Source organism: Amblyomma maculatum, chromosome 2 (genome assembly GCF_055883805.1).
Source record: "Amblyomma maculatum isolate TAMU_Amacu chromosome 2, ASM5588380v1, whole genome shotgun sequence".
In the NCBI taxonomy this organism is placed as follows: domain Eukaryota; kingdom Metazoa; phylum Arthropoda; class Arachnida; order Ixodida; family Ixodidae; genus Amblyomma; species Amblyomma maculatum.
In genome coordinates, this window is record NC_139345.1 from 128189218 (window position 1) to 128211174 (window position 21957).

The window sequence follows — 21957 nt, forward strand, 5'->3', positions numbered from 1 at the left end:
AACAGCGGCTCCTCGATCCTTTGCGTCCGTGGTGCGCGAGCAGCCTACTCAGGATACTTCGGATGCCGCCAGCTGCGTCCTGTAACTCCGTCTGCTGGTCCTATTGACTCCTTTGGCAACTTGTCCTCTGTGATCCCCAGTCCTGATCACGTCATGTTTTTGTCACCCATCCAGCCCTCCGACTCTGCAGGCCGTGATGTGGACACCGTGCTCAAAGCTAACATCGATCCTGAGGCTGAAGGCATCGGAGCCGTCACTTTGCGACGCACTCGGCGCGGGGTCACAGTCGTTTCCAAAGATCGCTCAGACCTCGAACGCATAAAGGAGGCGATCAACCGTACTGAGGTAACCCGCACTTCGATAGCTGTTCGAGTGCCGCAGCAGAGAAATCCTCATGTGAAACTAGCCGGAGTGGACGCGGGTGTTAGCACGGACGACCTGATTGCTGCCCTAAACCGCCGGAACCAATCGCTGCAGCTGGACCCTGCCACTTGTAAGGTGCGTATAAAGAAAGAGGCGGAACTTATGCACATATAATTGAAGTGGACCCGGCTGCGTTTCGCCGCCTGATGGCAGCCAGAAGTGTCATTGTAGGCTGGACGTCAATCGCAGTCTTTGAGGATTTGCACGTGCCCCTTTGCACGCACTGCTCAGAGTATGGTCATGGGCTGAGCCGCTGCCCGCATGCGGACGACCTCTCAAAAGCTGTCTGCACACGCTGTGCTGGACCTCACCGCGTCACATCTTGCAGTTTACGTGTGCGGGACTCCGCTGTTTGTTGCGCCGCATGCCGTGAAGCCGGGCAAATTTCGAACCATCCTGCTGGCCACGGAACGTGCTCAGTTTTAAGGGATAAGGTAGCCCGTGTTCGCGCCCGAACTAATTATGGCGGGACACCTTAAGCACAAACGACAGTCAAAAAGTGCACCGCCGGATTCTACCATGGTTGCATGGCAGTGGAATTCCAGAGGCTTTCGTCAGAAAAAGGCAGGTCTGCAGCAACTCGTAGAGTCTCGCGGACGCAAGCCAGATGTTATCGCACTCCAAGAAACGAACGGCACGCCAACACTCACGGGATATTCAACATTCACGCAACAAATATTGGATCCCTACGAAACACCACGCGTAGCCATTTTGGTTAACAATGATATGGCCGCGATTGATTGCTCAATGACACAACACTCACACATTTCACACGTTTTGCTCGAGCTCCTGCCTAGAGAAAGAGGCCATGGCAGTGTATTTGTGTTGAATGTGTACAGTCCTCCCAAAAAGGGCAAGAGGGACGTATTTGAAGAGCTCTTTCATGACGCCCTCAAGATTGTGAAGCCACGTGAGAATTCTTTACTAATTATGGGTGATTTCAACGCGTCCCATCCTTCGTGGGGCTACAAAACCGAAACTCCCAAGGGCCGTAAGTTGGCCCTAGCTATTGCCCGCACCCAACTGACTCTTTTGACTGAAACCGACCATCCCACCCGTATGGGCAACAGCGTGAACCGGGACACTAGCCCGGACCTGACACTAGTTCGCACGCAACATCCGTGCACGTGGACCAACCTAGAAAAGTCTCTGGGCAGTGACCATTTTATCCTTGAGACGGCGATGCAAGTGCGAGTGGGCCGCGTGTCTGGTCGTCAGCTGCGCCTCACGGACTGGGACGCCTTCCGAAAACAAAGAATTGCTTTGAAAGAAGGCGAGCGACTCCCTTTGGCTGAATGGGTGAGACAGCTTCAGATGGATTTAAAGAACGCCACCTCCGTAGTGAAGGCCACAGAAAAGGCACCTGAGATCGACCCGCACCTCCTCCATCTGTGGGAAGCTCGAAGAGGACTTGTCCGAAGATGGCGGAAGCAGCGACACAATCGCAAGCTACGGAAACGTATAGCGGAAATTACAATTGCGGCAGAGCGCTATGCAGAAGAGCTCACGAGTTCCAACTGGCACAGGCTCTGCACAAGGCTGCAGGGAACACTCGGAACGGCCAAAACGTGGTCACTCCTCCGAGGTCTTCTCGACCCATCCAAAACCAGAGAGGAAACCTCTAAAGCGGTTGCCAAACTTCTCCATAAGGAAGCGAAAGATAGCACTGCACTGCTGCATGCCCTGGAGGCGCGCTATATACTGACGGGTCCCAGACCGCAATATAGAGACTACCCTCATCAAAATGAGTATTCACCCTGGACGAGGACATCACGGAATCAGAGGTTCGAGCAGTACTCGCGAGCCTGAGAAGGAGCACTGCCCCTGGGGCGGACGGTATTACATATAAGATGCTCCAGAACCTTCACGACGAATCAATAACTGCCTTGACCAGTTATTATAATGACGTCTGGAAGACAGGTACACTCCCGCAAGAATGGCGTGATGCTGACATAAATTTAATTCCGAAACCAGGCAAGCAGCTCGCCGTTCAGAATCTTCGACCCATATCCTTGACGTCGTGTGTTGGGAAACTGATGGAGCATGTAGTGCTCCGTCGGCTGCACCCACACTTGGAAACCAACATCTTCTTCCCTGACACCATGTTCGGGTTCCGGCCGCATCTCTCTACTCAGGATGTTCATCTTCAGCTTAAAGAGGAAGTGATCGGTCATCCCGGCAGGACCCATGCCCGTGCTGTCCTGGCCTTAGACCTGAAGGGGGCCTTTCACAACGTGTCGCACGATGCCATCTTGGAGGGACTAGCGAGTTCACATTGTGGTCAACGAACTTATGATTACGTTAGGGCTTTCCTCATGGATAGAACTGCTACCCTGGGTATCGGAGACGTACGCTCTGAACCGATACGTCTCACTGGTCGAGGCACCCCACAGGGTTCGGTGTTGTCGCCCACATTGTTCAACGTGGCGATGGCAGGACTTCCTCCGCTGCTGTCAAGAATTCCTGATCTGCATCATTCGCTCTATGCTGACGACATCACGTTGTGGATCACCAAAGGCTCTGACGGCCACATCCAAGACAGCCTTCAAGAAGCAATTGAGATGATACAGCAGTACGCATCTGAGCGCGGGCTTACATGCGCGGCTGAGAAATCAGAACTGCTTGTCATTCGTGCACGAGCGAGGACCCAAGTAGTCAACCGGGAAATCGGCTTGCATCTCGAAGGAATTCCCATCCCTAGAGTGGATCGACTAAGGGTACTGGGCCTATATCTGCAGAGCAACGGCAGAGCGACCTACACTATACAGCTGCTCAAGAAGCAATTCGCGCAGGTGGCGCACTTGATCCGCCGTATTTCCAATAAACGTGGGGGGCTCAAGGAAAAAGATACCATGCGAATCGTGCAGGCGCTATTAATCAGCCGTATGACGTTTCACGCCCCTTATCACAAGTTCAATCGAAGTGAACTAAATCATCTGAACATCTTTCTACTGTCGGCAGTAAAGACAGCCCTCGGACTTCCCCCGTACACCTCGACGCATCGCCTGGTTCAGCTTGGCCTCCACAATACCGCAGAAGAGCTGATAGAAGCCCAAAGGAATGGCCAACTCACGCGCCTTCGAGACACTAGAGTGGGCCGGACTGTTCTCCGTAGACTAGGCTACCCGGAGCCGACAACACCGCTGCAACAGAGGTACCATGCCATCTCGCCCAAACTGGCAGCTAAGATCAGGGTCGCGCCAGTTCCGAAGAATATGGACCCCGCACTCCACACTGGTCGTAGGACCGCTAGAGTCAAGGCACTCCTGCGCCAGTACAGAGGTGTCCCAACTGTTTTATATGTCGACGCGGCGAGATATCCATCGGGCACTGATGCTATGGCGCTAGCTGTTACGGACGCCAACGGCTCAATTAAGATTACGGGCTCCGTTCGTGGCAGGAATTCGAGCACGACGGCTGAGGAGACTGCCATAGCGGTAGCACTCACCTTCATACACCACATGGACACAGGTTACAAACATCCCACCAGTCCGACATACACAATAATCACAGATTCACAAGCTGCGTGTCGCGCCTTCGCGAAGAATACATTATCTTTCGAGGCTTCACGCGTGCTCTCAACTATAAACTATCATACCTTTCCCATTGTTAAAATTGTTTGGACTCCTGGTCACTCCTTCCTTCCTGGCAACGAGAGTGCGCACGCGCTCGCCCGAGCAGCAACCTTCCGGGCGCTGTCGACGGAAGCGGAGGAGGAAGTAGACACAGAGGACGCCAGCACAGTTCCACAGTCTTACACCCACATTACACTATATTACCGCACACAAAGAAGAACTCTACCACCGCCGCACCCAACACTCACCAAGGCCGAAGCTGTGGCATGGCGACAATTGCAGACTCACACGTATACAAATTTGTACCACAAACATTTGTTCTTCCCCACCCGCTACCCAGATAAATGCCCCACCTGCCAACAACACCGACCTACACTATACCATTCTGTTTGGGCCTGCCCAAAGCCACCCGGCGGCATTGCACCTGTACCTCACCCCACCCTCTCATCTTGGGAAGATGCCTTGTCCCGCACGGAGCTGGCCGAACAACGCTGGCTAATCGAGCGGGCCGAGAGGATTGCCGTGGCCCATGGGCTTATGGACTGACGTGTATTTATTTCTTCTGAGACCGCTTCATCAGCACCAAACCGCAAGACCAGCGACAGCTGTTCTGGCGGGCCTGCAGGATTGAGGCGGCACATGGAGCCCTGGACTGAGGGCTCCACTCAGGAAGAAAAGGAAGTTTACATAATAAATGTTTTTCCTCCTCCTCCTCCTCCACTAGTCCCCAGTAAGCGCCTTCTTGCGCCGGTGTTTTACTCAGAATTCACTCCACCACCTTAATAAACACTGATTATCTCTGCTCTGAGCTGCATTTTTTCTTTTGAATTCTGGCTAGGGTAATATAGTTTCGTGCACTTTCTTATGTTTTTCCAAGGCGGCCCTTGTTTCTCACATAGACATTCGCTAGCGCGAGCAACATAATGGTATGAAAGACGAAGGTTGATATACACTTTCGGCAGGAAACACCATATTGTCAGTGTCATAAATAAATACGATTTTTAACCAGTGTCAACCCGGCTTTTTGTATGAAAAAATGCATACAGGATGTGAACCTTTTGACAGCCCACTGAACTGGCCTCATGTCTTGAGAAAAACAAAAGGACTCCTTGGAGGCACTTGCAAAACATAAGACCGCACAGCGAAAGCCATTTGCTACTCTTTACCCTCATTTACCGGGCTTGTACTAATTTCTAGTGAGTTTACTCATTTGCTGCGATTGTGCTGCCATCGGGAGCGCGGCGGCGAGGAGCGGCGTCACGCGTGATGTCACGCGCATGCACACTGCGGCACCACCTGTTGCTCTGGGCACGCTGGCTTATGTTGCTAGGCACGTCACTAACCACAGCAAAGTGAAAATAATGTTATTTATTAGTAATTTGGCGTCTTTTAAATAGTAATAACTACTAATCAGACAGTAATCAGAGATTATTAATATTGATTACTCATTATTGTGAAGAAACACATCGGATCGACATCTTGCTTTTGCTGTAACGTTATCATCCACGATAGCTCATTTCTGAGAACTTTTGACCGAAATTATAAGTTCTTCGCTGTTTGTAAGTATTAATTTAATTTATTTGCATAGTTTGAATTGTAATTCCACGCAAAGCGGGGGTTTTGTTTCTCGTTCAATCTGCGATATCTTCACATTGCGTCGACCAATTCCAGCTGATGTGCCATTACAACCATAGTTATTCGTTGTTTTTACCGAAACTATACCTTCTTTGGTGATCTTAAGCAGTAATGAGTCATAGTTATACGTTTCTAATCTGATTCAAAACAAACCTGCGATTCTAACCTTCTTTCGATGTTTTTTGTGCTGTGCTGACACCCGCGCTGTTTTCACGTCCCTGTGGCTATATCCTATGGTAAATTGAAGCGAAAACGAACGACGGTCCACAAAGAGTGGCAAACACAAGGACAGGCCCTAACTAAGAACTGCTTTATACTTCATAATTTAACTCATATATGTACCCTCAGCCACCATGGCACAAGCAGAGCAACACAAGCAAAATTTGACAACTGATTCAATGCAGGACAACAAGTCACTCTCTTGGAAGAAGACAACAGAGCAGGTAACAACACAAAACATAAGAAGCACACACACACACACACACACACACACATAAGGAGAACGCTGCAGTGACAACTTTATTAACAAGAAACCGCAAATCTTCTCCCTACACTTCACGTCTGCAGCCAACTTCTTCCTTGTCTTTAACATCCGGCCGGTTTGCGCAAAAATTCTAATTTCTTCTTCAACAAAACCTCTGATGGCATACTGACGCATTGGTCTCCCAAGTCAAAGATTGCATATGCTTCATAAATTTCTATTGCTAACTTCAATGCGAATCAACAGCGCCGAGAGCATATAAACTTATATTCGGCTGCGTAAAGTAAAGTAGAAGTATCGCTAATGCAGTTCCAGCTTTTTTCTTTATGTGAAAGGCTTTCATTGCCAACCTTGCGCGATCATTTCTGCTTCTGCCCAAAATCGACGTATCAGAAAATCGCGGTGCACTCCTGCAATCAAGAATCTGTGACACTAGATGCAAACCTTTTTCATCTTTGGTTTTTTACATTTCGCGCATGTTCCCTGAGTCGCTCATTAATATAGCGGCCTGTCTGCCCGATGTAGGTCTTTACTCATGTAAGAGGGATGACATAAACCACTCCAATGGTGCATGGTATGCAGTTGGTCTCGTGCCTGATTTTGCAACTATGCCTTCTATCACCGCACGTGAAGGAGCACAGCTTGGACAGCTTGTTCTGGGCTGAGCATACCAGAGAGACACTATGCCTGGTGGCAACTTTCTTGGGGTGGCGAGACACCTTATTAGGATAGGGCATTGCCACGTTTCACGTCCGGCCGCCCACTGCCTCTATGTTCTGTTTTGTTTTTTTTTTTCTTCTGGATTAATGTCTCGGCAACGGCTGTCAAGAGCGCCAAAGGGAAATCTGCCGCCAAAATCCAGCGCACCTGATTATAAAAACTTGCTCGCATCTTATGCACACACGATTTTCCGAGGGACGATTCCATGCATGAAGACGCAATGCCTCATATCAAGAATAAAGCAGTTGTTAGCGCCTGTCCTTGTGGTTGGTTGGTTTATGGGGTTTAACGTCCCAAAGCAACTCAGGCTATGTGAGACGCCGTAGTGGAGGACTCCGGTAATTTCGACCACCTGGGGTTTTTTAACGTGCACTGACATCGCACAGCACACGGGCGCCTTGCTTTCCGCCTCCATCGAAAAGCTGCCGCCAAGGCCGGGATTCGATCCCGCGTCCTTGGGAAGAGTAGTCGAGCGCCGTAACCACTGCGCCACCCCAGCGGGGTGCCTGTCCTTGTGTTTGCGTCTTCTTTGTGAACCGTCTTTTTTTTGCGCTTCCCTTTACCATAGGTTTAAGGCACCAATTACCCCAACCGAAATTTTATTGATGTGGCTATATCGAATGTAATTTATATTTTTGCCAGTTATTAATTAGATAACTACTCTACAGTGATCAATCTTTTATTTTAAAATCATTTTTCTCTGTCTGACACAATTCTATTTCTCCTATCATTAGTTCCGGCGCTTAAAGGGGTTTACATGTTTTAGAGCCGCACACTTCCTTCGCACACTCATGAGCATAGAATGCCTTTCGCCTTAAAATGGCAATATCCAGAATCATCTGGTCTTTCCGGGACAGTGCCTTATAGCAACTTCCCCTAGCAGCGCCAAGAGCGTGGCCAGTGAGCTGCCACTCGAAGAAGAAAATAAAATCATCCCTGGCTGTGGTGCGTGGAGCCCCTATGCCACTCAGCCACTAGGCCTATAAGTGTTGACTCAGGCAGAATGAAAAACAGAATTAATCAGCGTGTTCCTTCGCAAATCCTTCGTGTTCCTTCACATGTGGACATTTTGGTTTGGGAGAAGAACATTGGTTCCAAAAACAAATCAATCTAAGGTAGGTAGGCCGATCCGAGTTAGGAGCTGGTGCACTTCACTCTGCGATTATGCCCTCTTGGAACACCTTTTCTCAGCCATATATAGTACCTCGCAATAATTATAAAGACATAGATTAGCAGTAGCCTCCGGCGCATGCCAATATTAGGCCTATGCCAATAGCTACCAATACTCACTCCTCCCAAAATAATCTAGTCTTTTGCCGTGACAGGCCATCTGAAAGAGGAGACAGAGAGGCAAATATGCTACCCAAGTACACAGGGCGCAGTTATTGCGACACTCAGTGGATAAGAATCAGGACACGACGCAGTGTTCTGGGCCCTTATTCCGAGTTTGCGTCGTTATCGAAGTGTCGCTATTTCACGTGACCTCGAGTCATCTGATTGGTGAAAAGGCTGAAACTGGGTGTTGCCACTGTGGAACCGGAAGAGGTGACAACATTATTTTCAGGTCGGGGAGGTAACGACACTCACGATAAAGACCCAAAGTGCGACACGATAACGTCGCATGATTACCAGCTAGCTAAAGCTTACCTAGCACCTGCGGTGCTTCCAGTAGCGAACAGCAGTGCAGCTTGACTATGCGCATCGAACTGACCACGATTAACTGCACTCTCCGTCTCTCGGCCAAGCGAAATGGCCCCCACTTCCGGATTCTTAGTTCATTCATTCTATTCTTGGGACATCTCCCAATTTATTTTTCATCTCTTAAAGCCGGGCAAATGCTTCATTTCGACCCTCCCAATTTAAGCCTGATAAACCATTTTGCATACCGTGCTAATTTTTTAGGTGATATGGTGTTTCGGCGTAATTTGAGCAAACATTAGCGGTTGTTTGTGGTTGGGTGACCACACCATGGCTCGGCGTTCAGGTCGACTTCAAGTGCAAGTGCTAATAAAACATATTGCGAAACTAGAAGCTGTAAACTCTTTGCAGGCCATGAAAATGCAAAGCAGGTAATCACAAGCACTGCAAGCCTGCAAACGTGCACTGCACAGGGACTGAAGAACCGACCCTTCAATTCAACACGGTAGCCGCGGACAACGACTGTGCTCAAACTTTATGCGAAACTTCCAAAACTTCAATAGTTATCCTACACCCTTCATTTCCAAGCTCGCGGTTCGCCCAAACATCACTCCGCTTCGGTGGCTCGTAACCGGGTTTCCCGTAACCTCAAAATGATGAGGGGATGCCTCTTCCCGAAGAGGTAACTAGCTTGCAGAAGTCATTCTGAGCCCACAGCGGCACCGCTGCTTCCTAGATGTTTCGACCTACCCTGAGGGCCCACGCCACTCTACTTGGCCATGGAAGGCATCTCGCTACTCAGCCAGCAGTCGATGTGCGAGAAAATTGAGGGCTATCTGGGTCACCGATCGAAGTCGGTGAAGCTTTGCTAGGGCCAGCCACGATTGATGTGAGTAACTCCTCAGAGTGCACTTGGAGTTCGCCAAGTGGAGGAATCTCAATTATTTGGTGCCGCCGTAAAAACGCCAACCATGAATAACGACTAAGGAGGCGCACAGTGAAAGTCTGATCACCTGTCTTGACTATTTTGTCAAATACCTATCGCATCATCCCAGGTTACGATTATATATGCATTGGCGTATGTCTGTAGCCGCAATTTCTATATTTGACAGGAACTTTACGTCGCGCATAAAATCCTTACGGGGTGTTTTAAGAGAGGCAGCAAATCACTGCTTCGATAGTGTCTGAAAACTGGTGTACAGCACCAATCTTTTTCCTACAAAATGGGCTTAACTATTAAACCTTCGGCTAGGACAAAAAAAGAAATCCGAACAGCTTGTGTTTTATTTATTGCTTATTTATTTTGTTTATATACACTACTGCAGCGCGCCTGAGTTCCATGAGAGGAACAGGTGATTGATACAATACATATAAGAGCCGGATAGAGTGCGTCATGAGCAAAACACGTACGATGTACACAAATAGAGACTTCATCAATAGGCAATGGTGCACATAGAATAAAACCAATATAGCTGATAGGACATAGGAAAAAAGGAAAACAAAAGGGTCGTAATTATTCTTTACATTCAGGTTTGATATGTGAATAAAGGCTTTTGTGTGTTTCGATGGCGGTGGCAACGTTCTCGAATATGAAGGAGCGAACTTTACCAGAAATGCCTGCCATTTCAATAGTGCAAAGAAAACAGCTTAATTTGAGCGCATAACCACAAGCATAGGAAGGTACCAAATTACTAGCGAGATGTGTGTCTCCTCTCGTTTTGTGTCCTTGTGTGTGCTGCACGCAGCGACGGTTATAAACTAAGTTCAAGAAGTTTTCCCATTCGGAATAGAAGTCTGACCGAAGAAACCATGCAATGCAAAAGTTTTATTGATTCGATGCAGTGACATGCAGAAAACGTTGCTAGATTCAGAGGATGAAATTCCGAAAACAATGAAAAGTACCGGTTATAACGCCGGGTGATAGCAGTCTTGAGAGACCAGAAGCTCCTGAAAGTATATTCTACGTCTCGCAAAATTCTTTAAGGCCTAATTTTTCCTTCCTTCCTTGTTTTTTTTTTGTTTTTTTTCCATGGCGCGGCACGTCACATCTGTCTACGGGAATAATTTTTCACCGACGCTTTTGTAATAGAAGCACTCAGCAAGCGCAACTATAAATGAACAGTCAAAATAACAGCAGAGGGAGTATATTATAGCAATTAACAACTGTTGGTATAATAAAAAGTTTTCATTAAATTTCTTCACTTAATAACCCTGCCCGGCGTTTTGTGCCTTCATAGTTTTCAGCCGATGCTATATGCTTGGAATGTGATTGATAATAAATATAGTTTGCAACTAATGCATGTCCCCGACTCTGATATCGAAGTATACTTCGAGAGGCTGAACCACGACGAAAAATAGAATAACGTGCGACCTTTCGGATATTAAAAATGTCGGGAAAATATTAGCCACCTTGCTGTTAGCAGCTGTTTGTTTCAAAGAGGAGCTGCACAGAAATCCTGAAATAAGTTTGGCGAACATTTTCTCGCCAATTAGAAGTGTTTATTCTGAAATGTATGTGAATACATATTTGGAGCAGGCCAATGGCTAAACGATAACAGAGAAGCTTGAAAATGCCTGTGCGCTTTACAAAGAAAGTGAATACGAGCAGCCCACACAAGCTCCCAACAGTGGAAAAAAATGAAAACATCAGAAAGGTAACAAAGTGCAATATATTATATGAGATCTGGACCTATTACAACCAAAAGTAGAACCAAAAACTAAATTTAAGGCTGTCCACGTTTCCTTATCGATATTTCAATGCCATTAGACCTAAAAACACACAGAAACTAACGACTGCTCCGACCTGTTTCTCTGTCCGTTTATATGAGCCCCTTTTTGAGAACAGGTAACCTATAATTTGGCAGACATTACGTCTGCCAACCGATCCAGCCCTCACCACTTCGAACGTCTCGAGAGTGGCTTTCAGCGGGCGCACGAAAGCTGCAACAATGTGAAACCTTCAGGATGCATGAAAACTAGGAAGCCAAGTCTTTTCCGCCTCCCTTGACGGCTAGCGCGTTCCGGTACTGTCAACTTCGGTTCACTAATGGATAATTTTCGTAGGCTGCAGCACACACTCGACAGCTTCACACCACCGACGATAGTAATACTTCATGCCTGCACGAGATGCACTGTTTGGAAGCCGTGAAGAACGTGTCAGGTTACGAAGCCAAACGTGCATGGCCTGAGGCGCGTTCTCCCGCGAGCTTTCACCATGCCTCAACGATTTCAACAACGCTTCATGACGTGTGATGTGTTTCGAACGGAGGCGGTGAAGTGAGATCGGTCAAGGTTTTTTTTTGCTGCTGAAAACGTGGCAGTTATGCCTCTTTATTTGCCAGGCTCGCAGAACTGAGGGCTATCGGTTTCCTGATAAAATCTGACATTTCCGTCTGTGGAAAATGGACATCGTTGAGAAAAATAGATTGCCAAGGTGACACTTTTCCATCAAACACATTTTGCAGCAAACTTACCGTTATTTGTTTCAGAAAAATAATAATTTCAATTCTCTCAATAAACTACGGTGCAAAGCACAAAATACGAGCTTTCGTTAGCTTTCTAGTGGCGTACAATATTGTTAAGCAGACTACCGTCAATTGTTAAGGAAATATGTACGTTTGTTTATTTATTTTCGCAACGTAATGAAATACTTTTAAACACAAAACTTTACTGGTTATTTAAAGAACAAATCAATCTGTTTCTGACATCGGTCCCTATGCATCTACGCTCTGAGATTACAAACGTGGTTTGATGTGAATAACCCGGTGCGTATGTACTAAGGTCTCGTTGGAAACGTATTGCTTTAACTACAAAAGCATTCGTGAAGGTGTAACACAGGACAAAGCGTAAACGTTTGTCTCTGTTGCGCGCACTGTTTTTCACGAGAAAGCATCAAAAACTAGACTGTTAATACGTTTTACATGCCTACTGGCAGCTACATGTAGGCACGAACGTGTTTTTTTTTTTATTCATGCGTGCTTATGACACATGGTTCATAGGGTCACAAAGAGTCGGACACGACTGAACGACTGAACTAAACTGCTTATGATTCTCAAAATCTTGAACTAAGTTTTATTGGTTGGCACATTTGTGTGTATCATTATTGTACGCATTATCTGTGTGATGTGCAAAATGCGTGTGATGAGGCAAGACACCGTTTACGCGGAGTAACTGGGTAGAACTCAATTTATTCGTTTTGTGGAGCTATTAATTTTTCTTTCTATCGCATTTTTTCGTTGCTTTCTTTATGGGTTTTAACTTTCCAAAGCGACTCAGGCAATGATAGACGCTGTAGTGGAGAGGTCCGGAATTTTTGACCTTTTGGGGATTTTTAACCTCCACTCACATCGCACAGCCCGTGGGTGCCTTGATTTTCATCTCCGTCAAGAAGTGCTCGCCGCGGCCGGTTTTCGATCCCCCATCCTTGAACACAATAATTGAATGTCCTAACCACATCACCACCGCGGCGGGGCAGTCGCAATGTAAAAGCGGATTTATTGCAAGTTGTCTTCTTGTTCGTTGAGAATCAGTTTGAGGTTAAATATTTTCAATCGTATTGTTAGAAGGTAATTATTTCGAGTTCACTTCTTGTTCGACGAAAATCCGTTCGAGGTCTCTGCTGCCAACAAGAGTTGCCTCCTTTGTGCCCTGCCATGCCGTCGGAGTAAGTTTTGGACTAAAATATTGGTTCTTATTTTTTATGACCTGGTTAAAACACTATTCGAGTGACCTGTGATTACAGCTTACACCTCAATAGTTCCGCAAATATATAAAAAAATTGAATTTCGTCGTCTCGTTCATTTTCGTTGCAGAGGTTTCATTAGGAAAGATTTTTTTCATACATAAAGAGAATTCTAAAAAGGTGATATCATCTGAACGAACCTGCACTGGGTTAAAGTTTGTACATGACATGGCAATTAAATAGTGCTGAAATGCCTTGAACCAGACATGTGCTTTTTTTTTCTGACAGAACAGGATTCATTTGAGCGTCGCTCTATGTCAAAGTTTGGAGACAGTCGGCTAAATCCAGTCTTCGCTTCGATGCTATTGCGTGCCACGGATTGCCTGAATTACGCAACCGAAATAGAAATATCTGTAGAAAAAGCGGTGACAAAGCCGATGAGACATGTCAAGAATGACATCAAAACCTATCTCCCCTCTCCCGACCCTAATACTCCATAGAGCAATGCAGCCCAAGAAGCCACCTGGAGCGGTCCATCTTTCATTTATTAGGATGCTGGCCGAGAGCAAAATCAATTCCTTTCTCCTTACTACGGTTCCTTTTTTTTTTTTTTGAGGGGGGGGGGGGGACATGTTGAGAAATCTCGCCCTTATCTCGCTCTGCGCGGTGGGCGTTAAGGTGCCAGCACAACTGTGAAGGTAATCTTTACTGTGTATTGCTTTCCTTTATTCATATGATCCGCCCTCACCGCGCAAAACGTCTCAGATTATATATCTTCTCTCCGCTCATTCATAAATGTTAAAAGCCAGACAAATGAGGCCTTTTTAAGCTGTTCAATGCCTCACAAAATATTGTAATGATATCAGTCACTTTTTTGTGTGAAAATAGAACGATGACCTTCACCCAACATAAGGACAGCTCTGCTGGAAAGCAGACATATGGAATTAGACTAATCTTGTTTGAAAAATGAGACTCGCTTTTAATTTTTTGTAAAGAAAGACCGCTTGCTATCATGATGAAATAAAACAGCGCAAGGAACAGGATGCAACACGGAGGAAAAGAAACACAGATGCGGGCGCTGTTGAGCGCCCGTGTCAGTGTTCCTTTCCCTCCGTGTTTCGTCCCGTCCCTTGCGCTGTTATATTTCATTATGCAGTACCAACTAGCCCGGCATATTGCACTTCCGCTTACTATCATCATTATGCAGTGCCAACTAGCCCGGCATATTGCACTTCCGCTTGCTATCATCATTATGCAGTGCCAACTAGACCAGCATATTGCTCTTCCGCTTGCTATCATTTCAGTCAACAAATTCACAGCGCGTTTCTTGTTTTCGACTCGGCATAGATTGAGCAATACAAAAATACTTCCGCATGATCGGAAATCAAGCGGTGCCTGAAAAAGGCTCAAGGTCTCCTTCCTTATTTTCAACTTCTTTAAAGGGCTCCAGACTGTTGGACATGAGCTTTGTTCGCTCCTTGCTAATCTGTTTCCCCGCCTTTTCCTTAGCATTGTAGGTAATTGATCAGAGTTTCCGGTTTCTCACGTTAAATACACCTCGATGTAATTTTAGCCTCAAAAATTATTCTAGCACAATTTCTCTACATTCTTGAGCCAAGCGCAACCATATCTAAGAATCATAATACTCAGTATAATAATGCAAATAATAAATAAGAAAACCATATATGATTTTTCCTGTCACTTTTTCTGATGACTGCGAAATATCGAAACCAAATTTTAGGTTTACAAAAGTGCTTTTTCAGCTTCTTTTCTGCACAAAATTCAAAACAAGCACACATTATGGCGCAGACTACAATCAACAGCCGCATGTTAAGGGCTGTGAAGATCCGAACTATGCTTCCACTAAGCGCTGTTACGTTTACCGGAAACTGATGTAACAGAAAATCGCTTCCCGTGAGCTTGCGAGAGAAGCACCGGAAGAAAGTGAACTTCCTTGCAAGCTTTTTGTGGCACCGAGCCAACAGAACACTAACTCCCGTTGTTTATGCACCCGGTCGGGAAACAGTAAGAAGAAGCTATCCACAGTTTGGCCCCAAACTGCTTCTGCAACTTCTCGGTTCATTACTCGAAGCAAGAGCCAAGGACAAAGAGAAAGGAGCCTCGCTTTCTTCGAGTTCTTAGCTCATAAGAAGCCTTCCTGTTGCCAAGGGCGGCCGCTTTACGAAACATGCTTTATTTCGAGATTCTGGATGCTATTTGTTTTGTCTGCATCGTAGTCGGACCTTTTCGCCATCTATCGGTTCTAGAGTCATAATAAGAGCATAGTGAGTGGCAGTTCTGGCTAAAAGTATTACTCATGACGTCTCATACAGTTTGTATATCAGTTCCAAAAGTAAAAAACAGGCCCCACCAAAAGAATTATTATACATTGTTGCCCACAATCAATCTTTACCTCATTTCTCATTTGTGTTATTCAGGTGAAATGTCCATCCAAGTATTAACTTCAAACAAGTTTTTTTTTTTTTTTTATTCGGAGAAACCATTCCAGCATGTTTAACGCAGTGCTGCTTTTTGCCCGATGTTTCAAACTATCAGATCAATGAACCTCTTCGTAACGATTTAAGCGTGAGGTCCCTTATATTTTCGCATTTCTCACTGGACTAAGCTTGGGGCACTGCTTTGAAAGGTAATGGTTGTAGCATGACCGCCTGTTGATTTAAAATCCTACCTAGATTATCGTTAGCTGGTTGCTTCGTGTGGCCAGTGATGTCATGATAACCATTCTGGGAATGATTATAGTGGTTCGAATATGTGCTACTGAGAGGGGTTTTGTCCCGTACTTTGATCACAAGTGCGTGCCAGAAACTGTAGTGATTCTCAAGAAGCAGTATTTGCGTGTACTCGATACGTTTGATGAGACGTCTACAGTCCAAACCAACTTCTAATTTGCTTTCATAAATGTCTTCTCTCCGCCCCGTGTTAGGAAACGTAAGGAAAAATATTTTTCATGCACGAGACACAAGCTTAATGAAGCCGCCAGTGCTAAAACAGGGTATGTATGGTCGCCCAAGTGGGACAATATTCCTACGCAAGCATATACATAGTTTTACATAGTTCAAATGGTGTATTTAAGAGGTGGTGCCTGGTTCCTGCAAGTGTCGCTCTATAAGGTTCGCAGCAGCTTAAAATAGTCGAGTGTCTTGCGTAGTCAATTTATTCATCAAGTTTCTTTAATTCTCCAAAGATTCACGTTGATTCACGTTGATCACTTTAATTGGTCTGACTGGTGGCATTTAATTTATAATTTCAAACTATTAGGCACCGACTCCTCTACTATTCTTCCTTGAGCAAAGGCTTTAAAAAAAAGGTATACCGCAGTTCTGCTTAACGAAATACATATTGTTTACCGTCACGCGTATGTCTGAAACTATGTTTTATTTTGTGCTTTATTTGTGAACAATTATTGTTCATTTTGGGACACAAGGCTTTACTAATGGGTTCAAAAAGCCTCATAACTTTTACCCTGCAACCTATATAGTTCCTGCGCGCTCGTTTTTCGGTCATTCATTTATATACAGTACGTCCAACAGGACATATTCATTATATTCCTTCGACGCTTGACTGCTGTGCCAAAAGATGAGGGATCGAATTCTGGCAGCGTAGGCCGCTTTTCAATCTAAAAAACAAGGGAAGGTGCGCATGTACTGTGTGATACAAAGTGCACGTTTAAGAGCCCCAGGTGGTAGAAATTTCAAAGCCCCCCCCCCCCCCCCCCCCTAGGGCGTCTCACAGCTGGAGTCGTCTTGGGGCGCTATAATCCGATACATCGAACCTTAATTATAGCAGGCGAGTGTCTAAAATATTACACTCACCAGCCATGGAACAACATCACATCAAAGGGAGGTTGAAGCAGTATATCAAAACCTGAGAAACAATAAACTAGAGAAAAAGCAGGAACAACTGTTTTTAAGGCTTGATTTTAAAGAACAGTAAATATATTTTACAAATCATTCATTATCTTTAAAATTACATCCTGTTCAAAGTTGCCACCTTCAATGCGCTACTTAATTCAGGCACACGTAATACAGTGAAAGGACGCACGCGCAGCGTGCAAGTAAATTGCGTGACAGCGCTCATCTGCTTCTATTTTGCAGCGCTCCCAGACGCTCATTTAGAGAAGCGTGACCGCTGACTCTCCCTAGAGAAGCTACTGTAACATCGATGCGCAGCGCAATGATTCATAATCAGTGCGACATACCTTACTTTAATTGCAGTTTTGTCGGTTGGACGTCTCTCAGTTGTCAACCAATCAATGATGGCTTACCATGGATCGCGCTTTGCATTTTCTGACCAAAGCTGGCACCCTTGTTCAACAGCGGCTTCGACCCATCATTGATTCCAGACAATGACTGCAGAAATTTCTGTCGTTCAAAGCGCATTCGTAGGCGCTGCAATATGTGTCGCATAAGTGGAACACGTACCTTTTTCATAATTCGCGTGTATTATACAACTGCTGAAAAAAGAAGGTTGAGGTAGTGAATACGAAGCTACAAAAAATTATCCTCTTCTACGGCCTTTACAAGAGCTTAAAGAAGAAACGCTTATAAGCAATGAATACTTTAAAGTACGAAATTATTTCTAGTAAAAGTTTAAACAGTATCCACTTAAATATACTCTAAGGAGCACCGAACCACAGTTGAAGTATAAAGTTGTCTCCCTCCAGCTTTAACGTACGATTATTAGGTTTTAGGAAACTGCCATAAAGCTCTAATCGCAAGAATCTCGAGAGGCGATTCTTATTTGTGCGACTCCGAAAGACTACATTAGTTCGCATTGCATTACTTTGTTAAGTGCTGAGTACTGCTACATAGCGAAATTGCTATGAATCATGACTATGGCTGTAAGTCAAGAGTATGCACAATGCTCGTGCAAGTTTTACAGTTTTATAACTTTACTTGCAAATGTACAGCCATGTCACTGCCAACCATTCAATTCCCTGTTCTGCCACCTGCAAACTACTACTACCCGGCACAGGCATGCTCATGAGTAGAACTACATGCATGCTGGCACAATTGCCGCATGAATAAAATTATTCAACTCTAAATTTTTTATACCTAACCGGCCGCGGTGTCTCAGTGGCTTGCGCGCTAGGATACAGCACCGAAGTACCTGAATCGGAATTCGGCAGGCGTCTTTCGAGAGAGCGAGATGCGCATGTCGCCAGTGTTAGTAGAGTTATCAGTCACCTTAAGAGATCCCTAGGTGGTCTTAATTAATGGGCAGCCCCACACTAGGGTATTCCTTTCTCGCTTTCTTTTTACGCTACGTCCTTCCTCGCATCCTTCGTGACTCGGTTGATGTGAAGCCGCTGCTTCCAATTTTTGTCTCTCAATACCAATTTTCAATATTAAACCTTGCTGATGCTACTGACAACCATATCAAATAGACTTCTGGACTTCATTCGAAATATGCAATAATATAACAGTTCTGTTCCCACTGTCTGGATTTTGGAGTGTATTTCTTTCATTTTCTAGCAACTTTCTGATAAGAACCTCAAATATATATGTCCCGAATCGACGATTGTCACAGGTTGAACTGGTGCTGGTGGCATAATCGTAAAATCTAGAGGTACTCACTACTAAACGTCGACATGGATGTAGCCGATTGCGCAACTAATTGCGAAGAAGAAAGAAACGTCCTACAATGTATTTGCGCGCTAAAAGAACGATGCTGTCGAAGGAGACAAAACTGATCAGATACCCGACATTCTACATAGTTGTTCGTACCTTACACTGCGTATATTTCTGGCCTGTTCTGAAACTTGTGCAGTACCTTATAACCTTAAAATAAGTTTATCATATATTGTTCATATTTACTTTTAAACGTACTTTGACCTAACAGAGGGGAATATGTTCACGTTTGGGCACTATGGAGCCAAACAGGACAAGAACTGCAAAAACCAGTCAGCCAAACATTATAGCAAACGAGGTCGTAAAAGAGCTCGCAATCACGCAGAGCACATTAAACATCCGGCATTCGAATTCGTTCACCGCCGGTAGCAGAAAGGGCAGAAACAAGGTCTCTGTATCATGGGGAACTGCACTGTGGAGAGCCGTCAAATGAGACCTTGCGAAAGCATAAGCGGCGCTGAGCGTCATAGAATGGCAAAAAGTGGCCGAGGCACAAATCTTAAGCATAATTTGAAAAAATATGCTGCTTAGGCGGATAATGATGTATCAATGAGACGGACAGAGGATCAGAACCATTCTGAATTGCCAAGACCAAGGACATCATAAGTCAAGCATGCATCCATTTACTTTCGAATAAAGAAATTTTTTTTTTCTTGAGATAATGACAACTGAGATAATAATATGTTGTTTTCAGGTCTCACTGTTTGTATTGTTGTCTTGATATGAATTAGCAATGAACGTAACTAGGAATTCGTTTTTTGTTAGCAATCACTTGTCACGGCTTTCTTACCCATCTCGTCATTTTTAGCGAGGACATTCATCATGAATAGTTTCACTTAACAATGAAAGGTCTTTAAATGTACTATAACTAATGCAAAAGAACAATATATAATACATATATAATAACTGTATGACAACTTTCTTTAGCCAATTGTTGATTTCTTTGTTAACGATAGAAATTGTTGCCTGAACATCCACACATAGTTGACAAACGTGACTACGAATTATCTGTACACCGCAAAATGTGGCATTGCTACCATAGAAAATTCTTCAAAAATTGCAGACGGGCACCCTCTGTATAGCGTGTGAGAGGTGGACCTCAGCAAGCACTTCTAGACCAGATCGAGCATGCGTTCAGTTTGAGTAATAAAGTGCGTAAGGCGTAAGTGTTCAGTAACTTGAAACTTAAGAGGACTACGCCTCGCATGGTGCTGGCTGTGATCCCGACCGCAGCGGCGCCTTTTGGCCTTGGTGAAAAGCAATGTGCCATTGTGCTATGCGATAATATTTTGCATTAGAAAACCCCAGGTAGTCAAACATTTCGCAGCCCTTCACTACGGCGTCCTTCATAGGTAAGCCTTCGAGCTGGTAAACCCTATAAACCAAACTAAACATGACTTGGCTATCGGTCCCCAAAAAAAAAACTTCCTTAAAGTGGCCTGGCGCTAATCGCGCAATGCAGACTACGGAACATAAACTCTCAGAACCAATAATCATCATCAGCAGCCTCGGCACGACCAATGATGAACAAAAGCCTTCCAATTACTCAGGAAACTGCCAACATAATTCCCCACCATTCGCCACTTGATACGCTCACATTTTCTTATAATTTATTCCGCCAAGCTAAAAAAGCATGAGTTACCTTCCCTTCACAATATATGCCTTGTCGCCGCGCATTCTTATTTGTTTTTGCCATGGTTTTATTAAATAGCATTTCTCTTGCCATTTCCCGGCTCCTTTCAACAGTTATTGTCCTTTTCATAGTTAGCTGCTGTGTCCTCTACGTAAGCTATTATCTTTTCTTCACCTAAACTCCGCGTTTCATATTTAAAAGTGTTTACTGGCAAGACAAAGCTGTTATATAATTTCCACTTAGGTATATTCATAAATTACTTTTCATAACTTCAATGTGCCTGGTGTATGCTCTCCACCCCATTCTTCCTATCGCGACTAATCCACAGCCGTAATGCGAGCCTGAGGTCACTACCTGCCCCGAGTAGACGTATCCCTTCGCCACGTGCAGCGCTTCCTTCCCTTTCATGAACTGTTTTACTTTCCTTGAGGATTTCTGGAATGTAGCGTTAGTTTCGAGCATAATAATTTTGGGCCTAGAGTTCTGCTTTGACTGACTGGTTCCTAGATCATGCTATGCAATTCGTTCCCTGAGTTGCTAGACAATGCCTTGAGCGAATACATTACAAACGTGATCTTCAATACTCTTATTCTCTAATTATTTCCAGTTAAGTTCTGTTGGTGTTTCCTGTAAATGTACGGTGAATATTACGGGAGCGATCATGTTCATGTCTAGTTACACGATAGCTTTCTTGGTCGGCATTTTACTACTTTTCATATGCAGGACTATGGTCGCTTCACATGCGCTATAGAAATGTTTGAAAACCTCGCAGTGAATTAATGATTGATCAGGTTGCGACATAGCAAATGGTTTCCCCTGGCCTAAAGAAGCATGTTATTTGAGCCAGGTATATTTTTGCGCCAAAGAAGCCTTGGTAACAGGCCCACACGCTGACATAAAGAAAAGCTTTAATTAATACTGCAGCGTCGCGGTATTAAGGTACTCCCACGTATGTTTTGGTAGTGTGGAAATAATCGATAATGTAAACTATTCCAACTTTGTTATTCATGTTCACGCATGCGCAAATATATCTAAGTCATGATAAATTTACAATAATAGTTATTGCAAGTTATATGAATACGATGTGGGCAACTGTATGAGGTTTCAATCTAACTTAGAGGTTGCGCAACTCTTCTATGACAAGACAAAAGATACCAGTTGCTTATCTTGCATCTACACGATAGCCGACGGTTTCTAAGAATAATAGGCAGGCTGGCAAGAGTAGGCAAGCCCAGCAGGGAGCGGCACATTCTCAGGAGTGTGTATGAGATAGGAACCGTCATGAGTTTGTAACCTCTGTTCTGAATAGTTCAGCTTACATACAAGGAAGGAGTTTCGTCAACGTCTCATTCCTCAAGTTTGAATTTTTGAGATATCAATTCTGCAACTTTGTTCAGCATGTCCAAACGAAGTTTGTCTAGTTCTCCAATATGTTATTCCAAAAGCAGATCGTTTGACAGGAGCAGAGCGTGAACAATCTTACCCATTTTTATCGCTTTCCTGTAGTCTGCTCAACTTCT